This window comes from Triturus cristatus, chromosome 11, assembly GCF_964204655.1.
Source record: "Triturus cristatus chromosome 11, aTriCri1.1, whole genome shotgun sequence".
In the NCBI taxonomy this organism is placed as follows: domain Eukaryota; kingdom Metazoa; phylum Chordata; class Amphibia; order Caudata; family Salamandridae; genus Triturus; species Triturus cristatus.
In genome coordinates, this window is record NC_140594.1 from 1,101,602,674 (window position 1) to 1,101,622,855 (window position 20,182).

General features: G+C 46.3%; 1 protein-coding gene across 2 annotated transcripts in view; it reads left to right on the forward strand.

Moving 5' to 3' along the window:
• LOC146786071 (dehydrogenase/reductase SDR family member 4-like) overlaps positions 1–20,182 on the forward strand; it is a 392,893-nt gene that overhangs the window by 94,123 nt on the left and 278,588 nt on the right. For both annotated transcript variants that reach the window (XM_085635503.1, XM_085635499.1), the window contains exon 2: positions 15,012–15,038. The gene's annotated coding sequence lies outside the window, so the exon portion shown is untranslated. The remainder of the gene's footprint in view (positions 1–15,011; positions 15,039–20,182) is intronic.

A 20,182-nucleotide genomic window follows, 5' to 3' on the forward strand; every position in this document is an offset into this window, starting at 1 on the left:
AGACAAACTAGCTTCTGCAAAGTTTTTGAGCACATTTGACTTAACAGCTGGCTATTGGCAAATCAGATTAGCTGAGGAGTCTAAGGCCAAAACAGCATTCTCAACCCCAGGTGGGCACTACCAGTTTGTGGTGATGCCCTTTGGTCTGAAGAATGCACCTGCCACCTTCCAAAGGCTGGTGAACCAAGTCCTTACTGGGTTGGATGACTTTTGCGCAGCATATCTTGATGACATTGCTGTCTTTAGCTCCACCTGGGAGGATCACCTGATCCACCTGAAGAAGGCTCTTGAGGCTCTGCAAAGGGCAGGCCTCACTATCAAGGCTACAAAGTGCCAGATAGGGCAGAGTAAGGTTGTATACTTGGGCCACCTTGTAGGTGGAGGCCAAGTTCAACCACTGGAGAGTAAGATACAATCCATCAAGGACTGGTCCCCTCCAACCACCCAGACTCAAGTTCGAGCTTTCTTGGGCTTGACTGGGTACTACAGGAAGTTTGTTAAGAACTATGGGTCCATTGTGACTCCTCTTAATGATCTGACATCCAAGAAGATGCCCAAAAAGGTTCAGTGGACAGTAAGCTGTCAAAAGGCATTTGATGACCTGAAGGAGGCCATGTGCTCTGCACCTATCCTGAAAAGTCCTGACTACTCCAAAGAGTTTATTGTCCAAACAGATGCTTCTGAGTTGGGTGTGGGAGCTGTGCTGTCACAACTTAATGTAGATGGTCAAGACCAACCCATTGCTTTTATTAGCAGAAGGTTGACCCCCAGAGAGAAGAATTGGTCAGCTATTGAGAGGGAGGCCTTTGCTGTGGTGTGGGCCCTGAAGAAGCTGAGGCCATACTTGTTTGGCACTCACTTCAAGATTCAGACCGACCATAAGCCCCTCTTGTGGCTAAATCAGATGAAGGGTGAAAACCCCAAACTGCTTAGGTGGTCCATTTCCCTACAGGGGATGGACTTTACAGTGGAGCACCGGCCAGGTACTGACCATGGGAATGCAGATGGTCTCTCCAGGTACTTCCACTTAGGACATGAAGACGAGACTGGTCAAGGCTAGTTTAATGTCCCAGCGTTTGGGGGGGGGGTTGTGTAGGAGAGTAGGGTCTGCTATCCTATGGTCACCCCAAATTTTTGCTTTTTGCTTCACTGGTTTTTGACATATTGAGGCTGTGGGCCTGCCAATCAGACCCCCAGCCTGCTGTTCTCTCTACTAAATTAAAACTATGCACCCTAGGTGCATAACCAATTGGAAGTGGATCACCCTGTCAGCCCCTGTACCAGTGTACACTAGGTACCCAGGGCATTGGTGTACCCAAGGCCTGCCAAGGGCTGCAGCATGTATTATGCCACCCCAGGCTTGGCCTAACAATTTGACACAACTGGCTGATCGCTCAGCTGGGGTAAGTTGGTGTAATCACCTCTTACTTAGGTGTAGTATACCTATACCTAACCTTAAATGGGACACCTGGTAACCTATAAGTCACTCCTATGGCAGGCCTTAACAATCCTGAAGGCAGAGTGCTTGGTTCCATGTGAGATGGTGCTCTGGCATGAGCTGAGCCTGTCTGCAGTGGTCGGAACAACTTCCTTCTACTGTTTCCAGATATCGTCATACCATATACTCTTAAGTGCATTATGAACCTCGCGGTTAAATGCTATCTTTGGTTTGGCTTTATCAAAACATGTCGAGTAAGGTGTCATACGAATTGGAATACTAACCCCTCGCCAATTCTGGCGACGGGGTTAGCATTCCACCCTTCTAGAGGGACACGACATGTACAGTACCTGAAACCCGGGTAAAATCAGACATAGCCTCAGCTCCACAAAATGGATGCTGCCACCACAGACACAAGTCTGCCCTCCTGCTGCTGGGAGTCCTTCCAGCTTGGGAGGTGTGGACAAAGGGTTTCCTGCCAGGGGAGGTGCGTGCACCACCCCAGACAGGATTTTGTGTATTGGTCAGGTAGGGCTTGAAAGAAACCAGACATGCCTGTGGCTCACAAGGAGCCTCGGTGCATATGCCAGTTCAAACCGGTCCTGGGGCACACCAGTCCCGGGCCTGGGGCGAGCTGGACAAAGGATTGGGGGTGTAACCACCCCCCTTCCTGGTCCCACCCATAGGGAGGGACCTAGCAGGTAGTCCGGCCCCTAGAATCCGCTTAAAGGTAGGAGCTGTGTCCTAAGACTTCAGACATCCTGGAATCAACTTAAAACTAAGAAGAAGACGGGAACTTCGACGCTCTGCTGCACAGAGGACTGAAGCCAATCTCCCCTGTGGTCAGGGAGTGACCACCTTGCTAACGCAAGCACCATCCAGCGAATCAACGTCTGCTTTGCCACCGCCTCCCGCCGGAGCCCGAGCCCAGAGACTGACAAGACCTGGACCTCCAGACCTCTCACCGCCCGATCCACAGTCCCTGCAAAGAGGAGACCCGTGGAGGCACCGAGACACGTGGAGCCAGCCATCTTGAAACGACTACGACAAGCTGACCAGTGCAACAACCGAGGCTCCTTCCAAGTTGTGCTTTGGGTCCTGAGAAGCCCAACCCTCGAGCAGCATCTGCACCAAAGGCAAGCCCTCCAGCATCTCCACGATCTGCGGGGGGCCCTTCTGCATTTTGCCACTCGACGCGCCTAACCGGTTGCTGGCCCGCTGGCTAGTGGCCATCTTGGCGACGAAATCTACAACAAACACCGCTGGTCTGGTTGCTCCAGACTGGCCCTTGTTCCCCTCCAAAGGAGCAGTTCCTCTGACCTTGCTGGTCAGAACCATCAGCTTAAACTCTTTGCCTACAACAATTGCTTTTGCCAAGGCTTGTTTGCTTCGATCAAGTCGCCGACACCGCCGACAGCGAGAGCCGGCGTGGGACAGCTCGTGACTCGACTCCTGGACGTCGTCGACCTTCAGGGACCACGTGGCTGCAGAGTCAAGCTACACCTTCCTTCCTGTTTGCACCCGACATCGCCTGGTACCCACCTGGTGCCACGCTGGTCACTGGCTAGTGACTGTGAACACTGTCCCCTCTGCTTACAGGTCTTCAACATCTCCGATCCACTCTTGGATCCACTGCATCTCTTCCCGACCGACCGCCTGCAGCACTTTTGTCTACAGGCCCCACGGAACCGATAGAAGAAACCCGACGCACTTCGAGGCCTATGCACCCGCTTCCTGTGGGTGAGGTAAAGCTGGCACTCCTGTGCCCAAGTGTAGTATTACATCTCTAGTGCCTGTGTTCCAAATCTTAAGTTCCTAGGTCATCCGGAAGATTCCTTTTGCAGTAACTTTGTACTTTTTACGCACCCATTGAAACCTATGGGAGCACGCGTGTGACTATTTGCTCTGCACACGCCACCCGTGGACCTCCTGGTCACTAACTGACGTTAGCTCCTTGTAGGCCCAGCGATTCTAGAGGCCCTAGGCCTTTTCCCTTTTCTGTTCGTGGTACTTATACCACTATTTTAGTATATGGTTCGAGTGGCCACCAGGGCCTATCCATATAAAGTGCAACTTCTGTGTATTCTGTGATAATCTTGTTTGACGATTTGTGCTCCTGTGCTCATAAAGAGACTAGGGGTTACTTTGAGAAATAAATACATATATATTTTGAATATATATCTGTGTGGTGTCCTTTCATTGGTATAAAAGGGGGTTACTATTGGTAAAACAGCTTGCTTAACACGCTTCACGAGTTTAGCCTCAAAGACTGCTTAGCCTACGCTACCACTAGGGCAGCTAGTCCAAAAAGGTTGACTTACAACCACACCATAAGGGTTGCTTGGCATGGTACAAGGTGGTCACTAGAACTAGTGAACAGCATATACCAGGCCAACTTCTCACATATACATAGTGCATTCATAGCTAAAACGTTACACAAAGCACTTGTACATACCGCATTGACCATTCGCGGTTCGCTAATACCGGGATAGACAGGGGTAGGGCCCTGCCTCCTACGCGGTCCCACATTTTAAAGTACGACAGAGTCTTTGAGGAGTATAAAGCATAAAACAATAAAAAACAAAGCAGTGAGGACTGTGAGGATTGGAGTTGGACCCGATGACGGAATCTCGCTATTCTATCTCTCAAAGAGGAAGGAAAAAAAATTAACCTTCAGGGAAAAATGTCAAATTATTGATCAGCCGTCAGTAGGCCACCAACATTGTGAAGCTCAAATTCATCATTAACACATTAAGTGTAACAAACAAATACACAGTCTCACACTACCTGCCAACACATGAATCATCGCATCTCTTCTCAATCTTAACACACATGGTGATGACATGTCACAACAAGTTCACATCACAACAAACAATCACTCAGCGTGCAATGCATGCCAGCATTTACGTGTTCTTCCAGTGTGCTCACCGTGATCGATTGGTGGTACATTGCAGAATACAGATCCTCCATTTGTTCATGAAACAGAGAAATGCTAGGGTAAATCGAATTATAAATGTCACATGTGGGGCAGTCCTCTAGAGTTGGAAAGCATAGTTAGTCACAGCCCAGGGTTGGAGACAAGAACACATTTGTTTGTATTCTCTGTCCAATGTCTGGATTGAGGGAAATGGCTTTGGAGGGTGTGTTGAGACTTCTTCACTGACTGTACACAGTTGCAACTCCAATCCAGAAATAAAAATGTGTCTAAGAGTAAGTCAGTGGGGATGAATTGGTCAACCAGACAGTCAGAGTCTCAGACACACACAAATAATAAAGTAAATAATGTTCCCTAGCCATATATATATTTTTTGGGGGCATCAAAGAAAGAAAGCCTAGTAGTCAGGGAAGTAGAGCTCGTCCTCAAACTCTGGCAGTTCGCCCAGAAGTAGGTCATCCAACACACTTCTTCCTTGACCTGAGACTCCATCATCCTTCTCCTTAAGCCCTACCAGTAGAAGCCACTCATTTGCAGATTGGGGGACTGATGCTCCTGGTCTTCGTGTTGTTTATGGTGTTCTTGTTGTTGGTTTTAGCTGCTGTGAGCCTACAGCACTGCCCTCAGGCTGCCCCACAGGACTTGTGCCCTGGAACAGTGGGCCTTTAATTCACTGCCTTGCTCAGCTAGCCATGTTTTGTATTTTCTAACATCCCCGTCTGAAAAAGGGAATGAAAGTGGACAGTAATGGTTTGTACCATGAATCAAGAATTGTGGCACAGATGTAATGTATGGAGGACACAATATCTCTTTGCACCCTTGTATTAGCAGACAAGAGAAGGATTAAGATCTCCACCAAGTCATACGCATCTTTTTTCCTCCACACCTGCGTACATTGCAGACACCTCCTTTAGTTGTTCCTGTAGCATATGCAACAATGGGACAGCTTGGCCCATGGTACTGTCCTCTTTGCTGACTTCCCGTGTGAACACCTTAAAAGGAAGCAGCATCTCTGCCAGGCGTTTAACTAGGCCCTTTGGTCCATCTCAATGATCATGCCTTCTACAGTTGCATCTCCTCTTTGCGTGACATATTCATTGATAGATCTGTTCTCCTCAAACAGGCGTTCAAGCATGTAATAAGTAGAGTTCTAGCATGTTGCCACCTCCTATATGAGTGCTTTACCAGGCATTTTATTATCATGCTGAATGACCCTCAGCTGTTTCTGGGTAGGGGTGGGCAGAATTTGCGTAATCTCGTTGCGCAAATCTTCGCGAAAATGTCAAAAATCTCCACAAACACGCAGAAATATCGCGAAGACGCGGAAGCGCTTGTCCCGCCTGTTCGCGACGTTTTTTGCGTGATCGCGTCGGAAATGTGTCACCAACTTGCCCATGCGGTCGCTAATGGGCGTGGCCATCTTGTTTTCACTTGTCCCGCCCACTCGCAATGCTATTCCTGTTCCGGGTCGCGCAATGCATGCTCGCGCCCGTTCGCGTTCAGTATTTCCTTTTCGGGAACGTGCATTACGTGTTCGCGGCGCTTTCTGCGTGCTCGGGGGAAAATATTTCGCAAACTTGCCCATGTGGTCCCAATGGGCGCGGCCATCTTGTTTTTCACTCTATTGCTATGGTTCTGGGGCTTGCTTTTCAATCCTCCCTCTATCTTTTCAATCCTTTGTTTCTGCAAACTTGTTTTTGATCTTTTTCATTTATTATCTCTCTCTCTATTTTCCTGGTTCTATATTTTTTGTTTTTGCCTAATTTTTGTGTGTTTTTTAACTACTTTTTCACTCTTTTTCTATTACCTGCTTTTTTCATTTCTTTTACTTACTTTTTTAATTTTTACCTTTTCATTTCTGCCCCCCGCCTTCCCCAGAACCATGGCAAAGGGCCACAGCAGGGCTCATCATCGCAGCCAGAGCCGCGACCACCTTCCTTGCGGAAGGCGGCGCCCACAAGGGGTGCAGGCACGGGCCTTATTTGGGGAGGTGGATTTGGCTGCACTGGGTTTTTTTGTGCAGCGCCACCTCCCCTTAACCCTGGCAGCAGGTGGCAGGCCTGGGTCCGGGTATGGGCTCCGGGAGCATCGGCAGCGGTGGGGAAAGGCGCGCCGGGCAGTGTTTCGCTGCTCTGGTGTCCGGCGCAGCCAGAACCATTTGACGCACTGGTGGTCCGATATCCTGGACCGGAAGCAGGACCTGCTGGACCTGCTAGGAGTGCTGGTCCTGGGTCTTGGTGAGTAGGTATTTAATTATTACTACTTTGTGTCTGTTTTTCTGCTCTGTGTTATATATTGCGCTACTAATCTTGTTATTTGCAACTTTGAGTTTGCGCTCGTTTTGCGTGATTATGTAAGAGTTTATTTTAGAAAACTTAAGTTAGGTAATGCTAGAGTGATTCTAGTCCTTCCTTTGTCCTGTCACTAAGAGATAGGGGTGGATTGATACTTAGGTTTAGTTACTTATTATGAGTTTGTCATTTTTTAGTGGTATGCATGACGCCCCCTCTGTTATGTCACGTGCTGCTGAGTGCTGCTAGTGCTTACCCCAGTCCTTAGTAGAACCTTTTGTAGTTTGTTCAGTGAGTGGTAATAGGCTTAGCACTAGCAGAACATCAGCATCAACCAAGCAACAATTTGGTGTATGCAAAAATGTGTCCTCCATTTATGCATTTTTGAGGACTAAAAGAAGTGGAAATGCTTTCTTAATGTACAATTGGCACGCCTGGAATAGGTAGGCTAGGTAAGGTGGTACGTACTACTTAGGCTTAGTTAGTATTCAGCCACGGCCCATATAGGGCATGCCACCGGGTGGTGACGTGGGGCGGGGGAGGGGCAGGGTGGGGGGGTTGTAAAATGCGGCATATGGACGATTTCAGGTAAGTAACGAAAAAAAGAATTTCGTTGCGCGCGCTGCATCGCCAAATGCGATGCAGCGCGAGCAATGAAATTCCTTTTTGGTTTTTCGTTACTTACCTGAAATCTTCCGTATGCCGCATTTTACAACCCCCCACCCTGCCCCTCCCCCGCCCCACATCACTGCCTGGTGGCACACCCTATACGGGCCGTGGCTGTTAGTATTCTGGAATCAGAATGGAAGACTGGATTAGTGTTGATAAATAATAACTAGTCGGTCCGCGAATCCCCCGATACTACTTGACGACCAGATTAGATAGGTCAATTTTATTGCAATTGTTGTTTACATAAATGTTTTTTTGACAGTCTTTTAAAAATATTTTATTTGTTTCACACCAATCATCAATGTTTGTCTCTTTCTTTCTTATATCTTTCATGATCAGCACCCAGGGGCAAGAAGACGGGGTCAGAGTCGACGGGAGCAGTTCAACACCAAGGACAGGAGGACCAGAACGAGGGCTCTTCTGCTGGCCCCAGTAAGTCTTCCTGTTTTTAATATTAATAATTCTTATTCACTAACTTTTACTGCACCGTATTTTTTCCGAACTATTGTTTCCGTTTCTTAATGCTATTTTTTACCAACAATTATCCTTCGATCTAGACTATCTGTTTCTAAATTCTTGTTATCCCTGCCTCTAACTGCCTCTGCTATGACTCTCTGTACTACTACTATTAGTCTGTAGCTAAGATTGCCCAGTTGCCCTCTCTTTATTTAAAAGGTTTTAAATAAAACTCAGATTCACCGGGCTTTATTGATCTTGATGTTCCCACCAACAAAATGCCCAACCAGATTTTACTATTTTGATAGGATTAGACATACTACTACTGTTGTAGGGACTTTGCACATACAGAACTTTGCACAAGAAAATAGGATGTTGGTGATGGGAGGTTGGACCTTCCTCACACCTCAATCAGAACAGAACCCACCACAAGCCCCTGCCCGACTAGTTATAGTAGTGTTTCATTACTATTAGCCCTTCCTTTTGCTCGCTCACTCGTGTAAGTCCATCCACACCAAATACCACCGAGTCTATGTAAGTTCAAAAGTTTTATTTGCAGCTGACAATCTCTGTGCGTTGTTCTATAATGCAGCACCAACAGCAAAATGCATAAGATTAAAACTATAAACATTGTTACACTTAGTTACACTTACAACTACAAGTCCATAGAACGAAGAAAAAAAAATGCAAAATCATGATAACTGAACAGTGGTGGAAGCACCAGCATCCCCTTGGTAGGAATATAGTTTATATAAAATTATAAATGAAGATCTCTGAGCGAATTCTGTGGACCCCTCACCTTAGAAGAACCTAGTCCTGGTTACATCATAAGTTCTGCAAAGCTCTGGTTCGTAGAAGGGAATCTTCCGTCTGTTATGAGAAAAATGGTGCGCGTTAGTATATTGCAAGCATTTCTCAGTCGTGCCAAAAAGTGTAGCATTTTTATGGATAAGCAATATGGACTAACACCAGAACTCCATAACAAAGTGGCTTGTTTTGTTTGACCTTGCACGCAGCAGTATGAGCTCATGTGGGCTCAAAGGCGTCTTTATACAACAAGCTGCGAGGTAACGACGCGTGTGCAAAAATAAAAGACACAAAGGTAAAATGGTTGGATGGCTCGGGCTAACTAAGCAAAGACTAGAATGACCCTAGGGACCATATAACTACTAGTGTCTACTCTACTACTACCTGATTTGTACTAGTGATGTATGTTGTATATGTATGTATTACTATTAACTAATTTTTCAATCTTGTTAGTGAAAAATAGGGGGAGGTGTATATGACACCTAAAAAATGTGTAATGTTTTTTCAAGGCGCACTATCAACCACCAGTGCCGTGGCCAGCGGCGAAGGCGACGCGGCTGCTGACAGAGGAGAGGATGCGGCAGTTGCAGCAGGAGCTGCAGGGGGTGAGCCAGCAGCAGTGGCAGGCGGTGGTAAGTTAGATTCCTAATCCTTACTTATTGACATTACACTCACTGCAAGGGTGTACTGTATACTGTACAGTTGAGACTTACTAAGTAAGAAGTTGCTGTGAACAGTTGAAGACACCCTTTACTTAGCATTAGTAAAAGCATTAGCGGCGGGAGCGTTGATTAACCAATAACCTCTTCTATCTGAATTCAACTCAGCTGTGAAAGTTTTATGGAGAAGATTAAAAGTCAGATCAGATGACCTTGATGGATGGGTTGAACAAAAAGGGAAAGAAGAGTGGAAGGAAGAAGGACGGGCGAGATTTAATATTTATGACTGGCAGAGAAGGATACGTGGGATGCATGGCTGATAGGAATCAGATGCATGGTTGGTTGAATGCCTGAAACTCCCACAAATGTTAAAGTCCATGAAAGTGGGAGGATAGATACATACCACAAATGTTATGTACTGTGCTTGCTAGTGCTACTGTGCCACTATGTGTAGAATTAATTTCTCTTACTGCTTTGCTAAGAGTATATTTTACAATAGTCTTGTTTTTTCTTCTTGATATAGCTACTCCTTCCAAGGGGAAACCTGACAGGAAGGAGTTGACAGCCAAGGCCCGGTGCCGGAAGCTGGAGGCCATACAGCGTGAATACCGTCGGCTGGTGGTTCTGGAAGAGGAGGAGGAGGAGGCGGCAGCAGCTGCAGCCTCCTCCAATGTCCTGGGCCACAGCTACCGCCCTCCAGTGGTACGGCACCACCGTCTGGCAGCCGCCCGCCGCCGCCCCTCATTTAACATCACTGCTGCACCCCCCTGTGGATGCAACTGCCGCGCATTGTAGCGCCGTGTTGCCCGCCTAGAGGAGCAAGTCCGTGTCCGCCAGAGTCGAGCCCGCCGAACATAAGACCCTGTTCATTACCCCTTTTTTATTTATTCTTTTGGTGGGTGGGAATCGGGGGTTGGGCTTTCTCTTTTCTTTGGACAATTGGACATTATGTTGGACTTTTTCTTTACGGACATTGGTTGGGGTTAGGGAGAGGGGTGGGTCAGGTGTTGTGGGATTTTTTTATATAGTTTATTTTTGTTAGGGTATTAAATAATATATTTCTACTTTACATACAATTTTGTTAATGTTTTCTGGGCGGGGTTACTGTTTGACATCACACTGTTTCCTTGCTGGCGCAGGGCCGCCCACAGCCAGTGTTTGATTTTAATAATTGGCTGACTTTGTAAGACACAAACAGATAGATGCGGCACCCCTCACTGAGCGATTTGTCCTACGAGTACTGCCAGTCTCTTCTACTCTATGCATTCTGCAACTGGACTCCAAGGGGTGTGTGAAATTGAATTAATGAAAACATGTCCATTATTAATTATGCCTCACCCAAACTTCTCTTACCTTTGCTTGATGTTTAACTTAGGCACATCGATGGCTGCATTGTGATGGTGGTTTTCTTTCCTAACATGCCATGGTTGTGGTGATAGTAGTAGTAGTAGACACTGGCAGCAGAATTTGCAAAAAAAGAATATGAGACAGTCAGTAGCCTGAGAGAGACTCTTTGAGGAGTAGTAGAATGAAGTATAAGGGTGGGCGACAATTTCCGTTCCACTCGCGGAACTTGCAAAATTTTGACATTTGAATTTTGACATTTTCGCGTTCCGTGCGGAACGCGATATATGCAGGGCAGGATTCATTCTGGCACGATGCTCCTGTCATTAAACCTCAACAGGAAGCACTTACAGATATAAATAAAGCAGGTGCCCGAGTTGAAGGTCAAATTCAGTAACGCATTAATCAGCACAAAAGATTCGTGAGCAAGGTGGAGGCTAGGCAGGTGTGCTTTCTACCCATATCTACCATCAGCAATTTGCTGTAATCCTTGATGGAGGTCTGTGCATCCATGAGTTTCTCGAGCGCAATCCCCGTGTAGCTCCTGACACCAGGAGGTTCTGTCTCCTCATCTGCTGCTCTGGTCGGTCTCTGACCCTTTATACAAGAGGCATGTGAACTGCATAGAAGCCCCGCCCGTTTGGCCCCAGCCCACACACCAGCGGTGTGCAACGTCTTCCCGCCCTTTCCCCACTATGATGGACAGCTCACTCGAGGAACCCCGGCACCCATCGGCGCAGTGGCAAAAGTGACAGACACACATGGGCGCTGGAGACAACTCTTCTGGCCCTTTACGCAGCTGTAGTGTAGGCAAAGCACTATACATTTACACACCGAGGTAGCACTTATTGATTAGCCAGTAGAAAGTACTCCAGTTGAGTAGAGGTATTGCACAAAACGGTGGCATCTTCTTGGATAAATATGCAGGGCAGGATTCCTTCTGGCACGATGCTCCTGTCACAAAAATTAAACCTCAACAGGAAGCACCTACAGATATAAATAAAGCAGGTGCCTGAGTTGAAGGTCAAATTCAATAACGCATTAATCAGCACAAATGATTCGTGAGCACGGTGGAAGCTAGGCAGGTGTGCTTTCTCCCCATATCTACCGTCAACAATTTGCTGTAATCCTTGATGGAGCTCTGTGCACCCATGAGTTTCTCGAGCGCAATCCCCGTGTAGTTCCTGACACCAGGAGGTTCTGTCTCCTCATCTGCTGCTCTGATTGGTCTCTGGCCCTTTATGAACAAGAGGCATGTGAACTGCATGGATGCCCCGCCCGTTTGGCCCCAGCCCACACACCAGCGCTGTGCAACGTCTTCCCGCCCTTTCCCCACGATGATGGACAGCTCACTTGAGGGACCCCGGCGCCCGTCGGGGCGGTGGCAAAGTTACAGACACACATGGTCACGGAAGACAACTCTTCTGGCCCTTTACACAGCTGTAGTGTAGGAAAAGCACTATACATTACCCAACGAGGTAGCACTTACTGATTAGCCAGTAGAAAGTACTCCAGTTGAGTAGAGGTATTGCACAAAACTGTGGCATCCTCTTGGGTAAATATGCAGGGCAATGTTCATTCTGGCACGATGCTCCTGTCACAAAAATTAAACCTCAACAGGAAGTACTTACACATATAAATAAAGCAGGTGCCCGAGTTGAAGGTCAAATTCAGTAACGCATTAATCAGCCCAAAATCTCTGCGAGCACGCGAAATTACATGTGTTCGCGGAGATTTTTTGCCGTTTCGCGAAATTTTGCGAAAGGCAATTTCGTAAATTCCGCCCACCCCTATTGAAGTACAGTACAGAACTTACTGCCAAACAATAATATGCAAAAATACAACAAAACATAATGGTGGTGGGGATAGCCTAGTAGTACACAGAGTTATAAACTCTAGTTGTGTCGAGTCACAAGCGTAACTGTTAGTGCTGTGTAGGAGGATGACAACAAATCCATTAATCCAATTGATGCTGATGTATTAAGTTCCTTTGGTAAAAAAACTACCTCACAAATATACTGCTCATGGTTGGGCAAGCAGAAGATCCCCGCTCTGCCTTGAAATTGAAGTACTGTTGCTTTTGCCACATCCACCCCAGTAAGCGTGTGATAAATTATTGGTGTACATTTAATTTAGTCACACCTCAGTAAGTCACACAGCCCGGGAGAAGAGGGTTAGGGTTTGTTGAATGGTTGGGAAGGGGAGTTTGGGGAAAGGTTTGAGAAAGAAAAACAGTACGCATGGACAAACAACAAACAACAGAATCTTTGTAGACTACCATATCCATATCAATATGTTAAGAGAGAAAAAGGAAATGCATGCATGATGATGATAAGGAGACCCGGATTACATACAGTTTGTGTTCAGTGTTACCAGGCTTACTTTTACAGATAGCAAAGAAAATTTTAAAATATCTGTAGGGATGAATTATAAACAGAGAGCAAACCTAATGATAATAATAACAACAAGAACACACTGTTGTAATGATTGCAGACAAAAAAATGAATCGAATTATTTAACACGTTCCGTGCTCATGACGGAACGACGCCGTCATGAGCCACGGGCGCCGTGTGCTCATGACGGAGTGGTTCCGTCATGCTGCGGCTGTTGGCGGCCGCTCCGCCCACGCGGCGCTAATTCCCCGCCTGTGCGGGCGATTAGCGCAAGTGGGTGGAGTCATGACGGAACCACTCCGTCATGAGCACAGCTCGCCCGTGACTCATGACGGCGTGGTTCCGTCATGAGCATAGCGGCGCCGCACTGCCCCCAAACCCCCCCAGAGCTGCGGCGGAATTCGCGCCGCAGCGAAGGGGTTAAAAGATGATGAAAGTTGATACTGTTACTGTGTTATCCTGGTCAAATGGGGAGTTGAATCTCGGCATTCCTCTTGGTCCTCCCTTGCATGGATGCTCAGTCCATCAATCTTGGGTGACACCACTGCCTGCCTGGCAGATGTAGATTCATTGGTAAGGTAAGTGTGCATTGTTTTCCCAAGTATAGCACAGGGTAAGGCTCGGCCTGCAATTGTAGATGGAAATATAAAAGGGATATTGAGAAACCAAGTTGAAAAAAATTCACAAGTTATGGTGTAGTGCAACAAGAACACTTTCCGAGGCGTCATGGATGCATCATCTCTACTCTAGTCTGTTTCCAGCATTAACCTACAACACCAACAGGACAGAGCAGGCCCACGGTGATGGCACCCTTTGCACATCCTCCATTTAGCGTACATTTTTTGAAAGAGTTGGACAAAGCACATATCCAGCAACATAGCATTTTACAATTTAAGTGACTAAATCAATGCACCGCAGTCATGCCACCGCTACACTTGACTCCACCGCTAGACAGACATTTAGGTCTGCTGTGGTTGTTGTTTACTTGTTTACCTTTTATGCCACTCATGAAACGCCCTGACTTATTCCATCAATCATCTCCGATTCTTGTACTGAGTGACTGTGAAGATACTATGTCACTGTGGTCATCATGATGGTGTTGTTCAACTCAGTCTGCAGTGTACCGAGTGAGTCCAGATTCCATATTCAACAAGCATTGGCATAGCCAATAGGTCTCACTTTTGGGCCCTTTTAAGTGTTTAGCCATGCAACAGTTGATGTTGTTGCACCAAGGATATTGTGCTGCATAACTAAATACTTATAAGGTCCCAAAAGCGAGACCTATTGGCTATGCCAATGCTTGTTGATTTGTGCAGAAAAGTGTTACTATGTTAGATAGGGGCATGTTTGCATGTTACATGCAAACCTAGACTGTCCTCCTGGGCATAATCGGTAGCCAGCCACGTACAGTGAATGAAAGAACGAATGAATAAACTTATTTTTTTCAATTAATAAAAATTGTTACAAGAGCCGTACACAATGTATCCCGTGAGGAATCTTATTAGTTCATAGCTAAAACACCAACATGTCATTTAATTTGTATGATTTCGAAATTCTAGGATTTCACAAGGAAAAATAAAACCATTAAGATTTGATATATGACCACAATCTTTAACTTTCCGACTGCCTTTAGACCCGTCCTGGGTCTTTGCTTATGATTCCACAAACTTGTTGTGCAAATTTTGCTAACCTTGCAAGTTCCATCGGGGTTTCCTAAGAGTGTTGTATAAAAATGTTAAAAAACGGCACCGGTTGGCCAGGCCTGCTCTACAATACAGAAACTTTTGGTAAAAGCCTAGATTAGGACGCGGTCGGCGAGCATTTACGTGTTCCATGTTCAGATGCGGGCTGCCAAAACGAAAAAATATATCATTTGTAGTCGTGCACGTTGCTTAACTTATGCTAATTATGTTTTCTTGTAATTTCTCGATAAGTCATGTAATTACTCGTCTTTGGTTGGACACTTCCAAAATGAGCAATTGTCTCCTAAAGCAAGAAATCTCTTCTTATCTCTTGCAGATATTTCAAGGGCTTCCTTCGCGACAGGTAAGACATGTTCCGTTATTAAATGGTACTTAATGTCCTCTCCCACGTGCTGACGCGCGTGGCTCGTGTGCCTGCCTTTACATACGGAATCATTTCAAATCACAGCCTTTTTGTGACGTGTACTTTTAACCCGTGCGTGTGTGTAAGAAGTGGAAAGTTCTGATCCTTTGCAGATTTCCTATCAAGTGTTTTATATTTTATGAAAATTGTTGATGTTCATGTTTACAAACACAACAAGCGTTGGCCGCGCGCGAGCGGCTGGAGTCGCTATTTGTGGTGGGGGAGGGGGAGAAGCGGGAGTTGTGTGTGCGCGTGCGTCATCGTGATCGCGATCTCTCTGAAAGCGAAAGTGATCGCGATGATGCACGAGTTTTCAAAGTGCTGCTGGCGGCCGGCTGCTCGCGTGCACGATCGCGTGAACGCAAGCGTTAGGCCAGCCAGCAGCACTTTGAAATTCACACATACAAGATGTCTCTTCGAGCCAGCGCATGCGCTGGGCTCAGCGAGACCTAAAAATGCAATGGATCGGCCTGCAGTAGAAGTACAATTTTGTTACTAAACAACAAGAGTGGAAATATTGACTTGAGTCACTGTTAGTGTGTAGAGTAAATACTAGTACACTTTGACTTCACTTCATGCAAAATAAACAACAAAAACACAAACACCAATCACTCAGAGTCAGTGTCCAATGCATGCCATTCATTACATTTTCCATCTCATCTTAAGTAAAGGGGCCATCTGTCTCGCCATCATCATCATGGTGTTGTCCTACTCAGTGTGCAGTGTACAGATTAAGTCCCCTTCCTATATTTAAAATACAATGTATCGGCCAGCAGTAGATGTACAAATTTGTTATTAAAAATACAAGAAGGGAAAAAGTGACTTGAGTTACTTTTAGTGTGTAGATTATTACATAAAGTACACAATGAAGTAACTTCATGCACAACAAACAACAAAATCACTCAGTCAGCGTCCAATGCATGGCATCATTCATTACCTGTTCCTTCTCATCTTCAGTTAATGGGTAGTCTCTCTCGGATCAGAAAGGAGGATAGCTATAGTAGTCATCATCAATCATGTTCCACTTCTTTTGGAGGGACTAGGAAAGATTTTCTTTTTTCTTCTATTTTGCATCATCCAATCATCTGTCTTCTTGAGGGCAATAAATTTAGGGAGATTCAGGAGGATGGACGAGCAGGATTCGGAGGAGTGTATTGTGAAATGCAGACAGCTGAAACTCGTATATGGCAATAAAACGTGTAGAAGACGGTGGTGATGGATTTGTTGTGATTCGAAGTTTCCAACCAGAAAGACAGACACACAAATAAAAGAAAATAAGGGAGGAAGACAGTAAGAAGTGCAAGCCTAATAGTCAGGGAAGTATAGCTCGTCCTCAAACTCTGGGGGTTCAACCAGAAGTAGGTAATCATCATCTAACACACCACTTCCGTCACCTGAGCCGCTGTCCTCATCTTCCTCCCTTGATTCATGTATTTTGTAATTCGGTGGTATAAAGTGCTGATTCATTTTGATCATGGTTAACCTCTGCATGTATTTGGGCGAGAGACTGGTCCTTCTCACTGTTACAATGGAACCAGCAGCACTGAAAACACGTTCAGAAGAGACACTTGCGACAGGGCAAGTCAGATAGCTTATCGCCAGCCTGCTGAGCAGTGGCCATTGGCCCCTTTTCCCATCCAATACCGCAATGGGTTTTGATCAATGTACACCTCTGTTGGGTCGTCCAGATAGGCCGGGACCATCCGCTCAATGTTCAGGGGTGCTAAACCTTTTTCGGGCTCCTTTCTCGTTGCATCAGCACTGGACTTATCAATGCCTTGCTGTAAATACCAATCGTGTAACAATTTTACTGGGCCTAATGATCCAGCTCTTGCTGTTGTCGATAGTGTTGGTGAGTGTTCTGTGCCAAACGCACTGCCCTCAGGCTCCGTAGTTGAACTTGACGCCGGATGCCCTGCTGCAGTACTTGTTGTGGGTTTATCTAGCTGGCTTTTAATTAGCAGCCGTTCATTTTCCAACTTACTCGCTGACTCAGCTATCCAAGTTTTGTACCGGGCAACATCAATTTCTGAAAAAGGAATTAATGTCTTCAGTGCCCATTTTGTCCGTGGATCCAGAATTGTGGCACAAATGTAAAGTTTTTGTGACAAAATCTTATTTTGCACCCTTGTATTGTCAGCTTAGCGACGGGCTAAGCCCTCCACCAACTCATATGCTTCTTTTTTTTCCTCTACACCTTTGTATGCTTCAGACACCTCCTTCAGCTAATGCTCTAGCATTTGCAACAATGGGATAGCTTGGCCCATAGTACAATCCCCCTTGCTGACTTCACGTGTGAAGACCTCGAAAGGAAGAAGCATCTCAGTCAGGCATTTAACTAGGCACCATTGGTCCATCTGAAGGGTCATGCCTTTCACAGTAGCATCCCCTCTTCTCATGACATATTCATTGATTGGCCTGTACTGCTCGAACAGATGGTCAAGCATGTAATAAGTTGAGTTCCAACGTGTTGCCACCTCATGGATGAGTGCTTTGACTGGCATTCTATAGTCACGTTGAATGATCCTCAGCTGCTTCCGAGCTTTAAAAGAATGGCTTAAATGAGTGCATATTCTTCGGCAGGTGGTCAGTAAGTTGCTGACTATGGCTTCTTTTTTCAGAAAGTCTTGAACTATAATGTTAATGCAGCGCACCAAACACGGAACCCTGAAATAGGAACCAAGCTCCATGGCCTTAAGTACATTACTGCCATTCTCTGTGGAAACAAAGCCAATCTTAAGCCCTCCTGGGCGCAGCCATTCGAAAACATTGCTGTGAAACTCTACCAATGTGTTTACAGCAGTATGAGATTTCTCCATGGTGAACATGGATACAGTTGCATGTTTCTGAGTAGCTTTAAAAATCTCAGCTGTGTCAACAGCACCTACTTCTGCTAGCTTATCTCTAACCCCCACAAAAGAGACTCAGGGGCATATTATCAAGAAACGGCGTTAAAATTATCGCCGCTTTAGCGGCTGAAAACTGCCGCTAAAGCGGCGATAATGGGCTTGATAATATGCCCTTGAGAATACCAATAGAAGCCCATGTTCTGGTGTCAAGATGGGCTTCTATTGGAATTCTCCACAGCATATTATCAAGCCCATTATCGCCGCTTTAGCGCCAGTTTTCTGCCGCTAAAGCGTTGATAATTTTAAAGCCGTGCTTGATAATATGCCCCTTAGTGTGCAGTGATCCACATGTAATCAGTGGCTTGGCAACTGGTCCACATGTCTGTTGTCAGGTGGATATTGTGAACAGCACTCTGCTGCAAAGCTTGTCCAACCAATTCCAACACATCATGATGTAGTGCTGGAACAGAAACTCTTGCGAAATAGCACCGGCTGGGAACCTTCCATTTAGGGCAGATGGTTGACACCAATTGAAGGAAACCCACCCCTTCCACAAATGAAAAAGGGAGAAGGTCCAGCGCTAACATTTTAGCCAGCTTCGCATTGTACAACCATGCCGTTGGGTGGTTGCGTTGGTACTGCCCCTCCAATTTAAGCATGCTGTCAATGGTAGGCTGGATTATTTTCCTTTGTGGTGCAGTTGTTTTCTTTAACCCAGTTAGGCTCAATGACGCACTTTGTTTCATTGCAGTACTACTTGGTCGCCTTGGTGTCCTAGCCTGACTCTGACTCTTACTGCGGTGCCACGGAGATGTTGCTGAGGATGTGGACGATACCACTACACTACTAGGGACAGTGCTAGAAATGTCTCTCTCTTGTTCACCTTCCACCGCGATAATATCGTCCCGATTCTTCATGCCCAACAACAATGGGTTGAGTTTTACTTTGTTCTAAGCGAAGTAGGTGAGCCTCTCACACAATAGTGTGGTATATTTTGAGATGACTTGTTTGGCCTCCGGTACCATAATTTGTACCGAGCTTACCCCGCCTAACAGCATGTCGACAAATTGAGCATATAGCAGTGTTCTCCTCCTTACTGCTAATCGAATAGACGTCCCAAATTGGGGAGGAGAACTTTCTGGTGCTGCTGGATGTGCCACTTTCAATACCAGATGAACTGGAGGGTGTGCTTGGAATGTGACTCTGTGCAGCTACACTGTGACTTCTACCACTACCTACTGAGGTGGTGGTTGAGCTGGATGTAGGTCCCTGCCTTTCCTTTGCAAATGAAAATATGGAAGCTGGAGGTCGTGGTGGTGTTACCTGTGTTGGTGTTATCCGTGCTACATCCCTTGCAGCCATTTTGGATAGGGTAATAATGTTGATCTCCATCTCCTTTGGGCCGGGAGTGATGTCCGTGATGACTGGCTCGTCATCATCATCATCTCCCTCTTGTACATCTACCTCCATAACTCTAATGCTTTCTGGAACCTTCCTTTTCACTAGCCTTGTCTTGTGGCGTGCATCACTCTCAGACTGAGCTGGTGGCTTCCAAGTGGCATCAAGATCATCAGAAGCGAGGTTTGAAGAAGAAGATGATGGACTAACCCTCCTTTTCCTTGCTGAGGGTCTGGAAGACAATGGATCTTCTGAAACAGTGGTTTGTTCCACTTTGTCTGCAGGAAGCTCGATTTCCTGAAATGCCCCTACTTCAGGAGGAACAACTACTATTGTGGGCTGTTTTGTGGCTGTTCTTGTGGCTACTGCTGTTCTTGTGGCGGCTGCTGTTCTTGCGGCTGCTGCTGTTCTTGCGGCTGCTGCTGTTCTTGCGGCTGCTGCTGTTCTTGTGGCTGTGCCTGCTGCTGCACACTTATCTGCTGAGTTTCCGCCTGCGTTGATTGTGTACTACTTTGCGATAATGACATTTCAACATCGCTGCTCGTTAGTAGACTGGCTACCTCTGCAACACGCATGGGCTTGAGCCTAGGTTGGTGGGGTTGGCCCACTGGTGCGGAGGTGCTGCTCCCAGCTTGGTTCCTGGACAACGCTGCTGCAGGCGTAATTTATTTTGCCCCAAAAAACAAATTTGCCGTCACACCAGTCGTGGTTAGTGCCTCTTCCTTTTTCTGTTGCTTTCTCTTCTCACCGGCAACTTTCTTGGTACTGGAGGACCTGGTACCTTTCTTTGGGGCCATCTTCTTCAGATGTCAGACAGGGCGCAGGTGCACAAGTTGC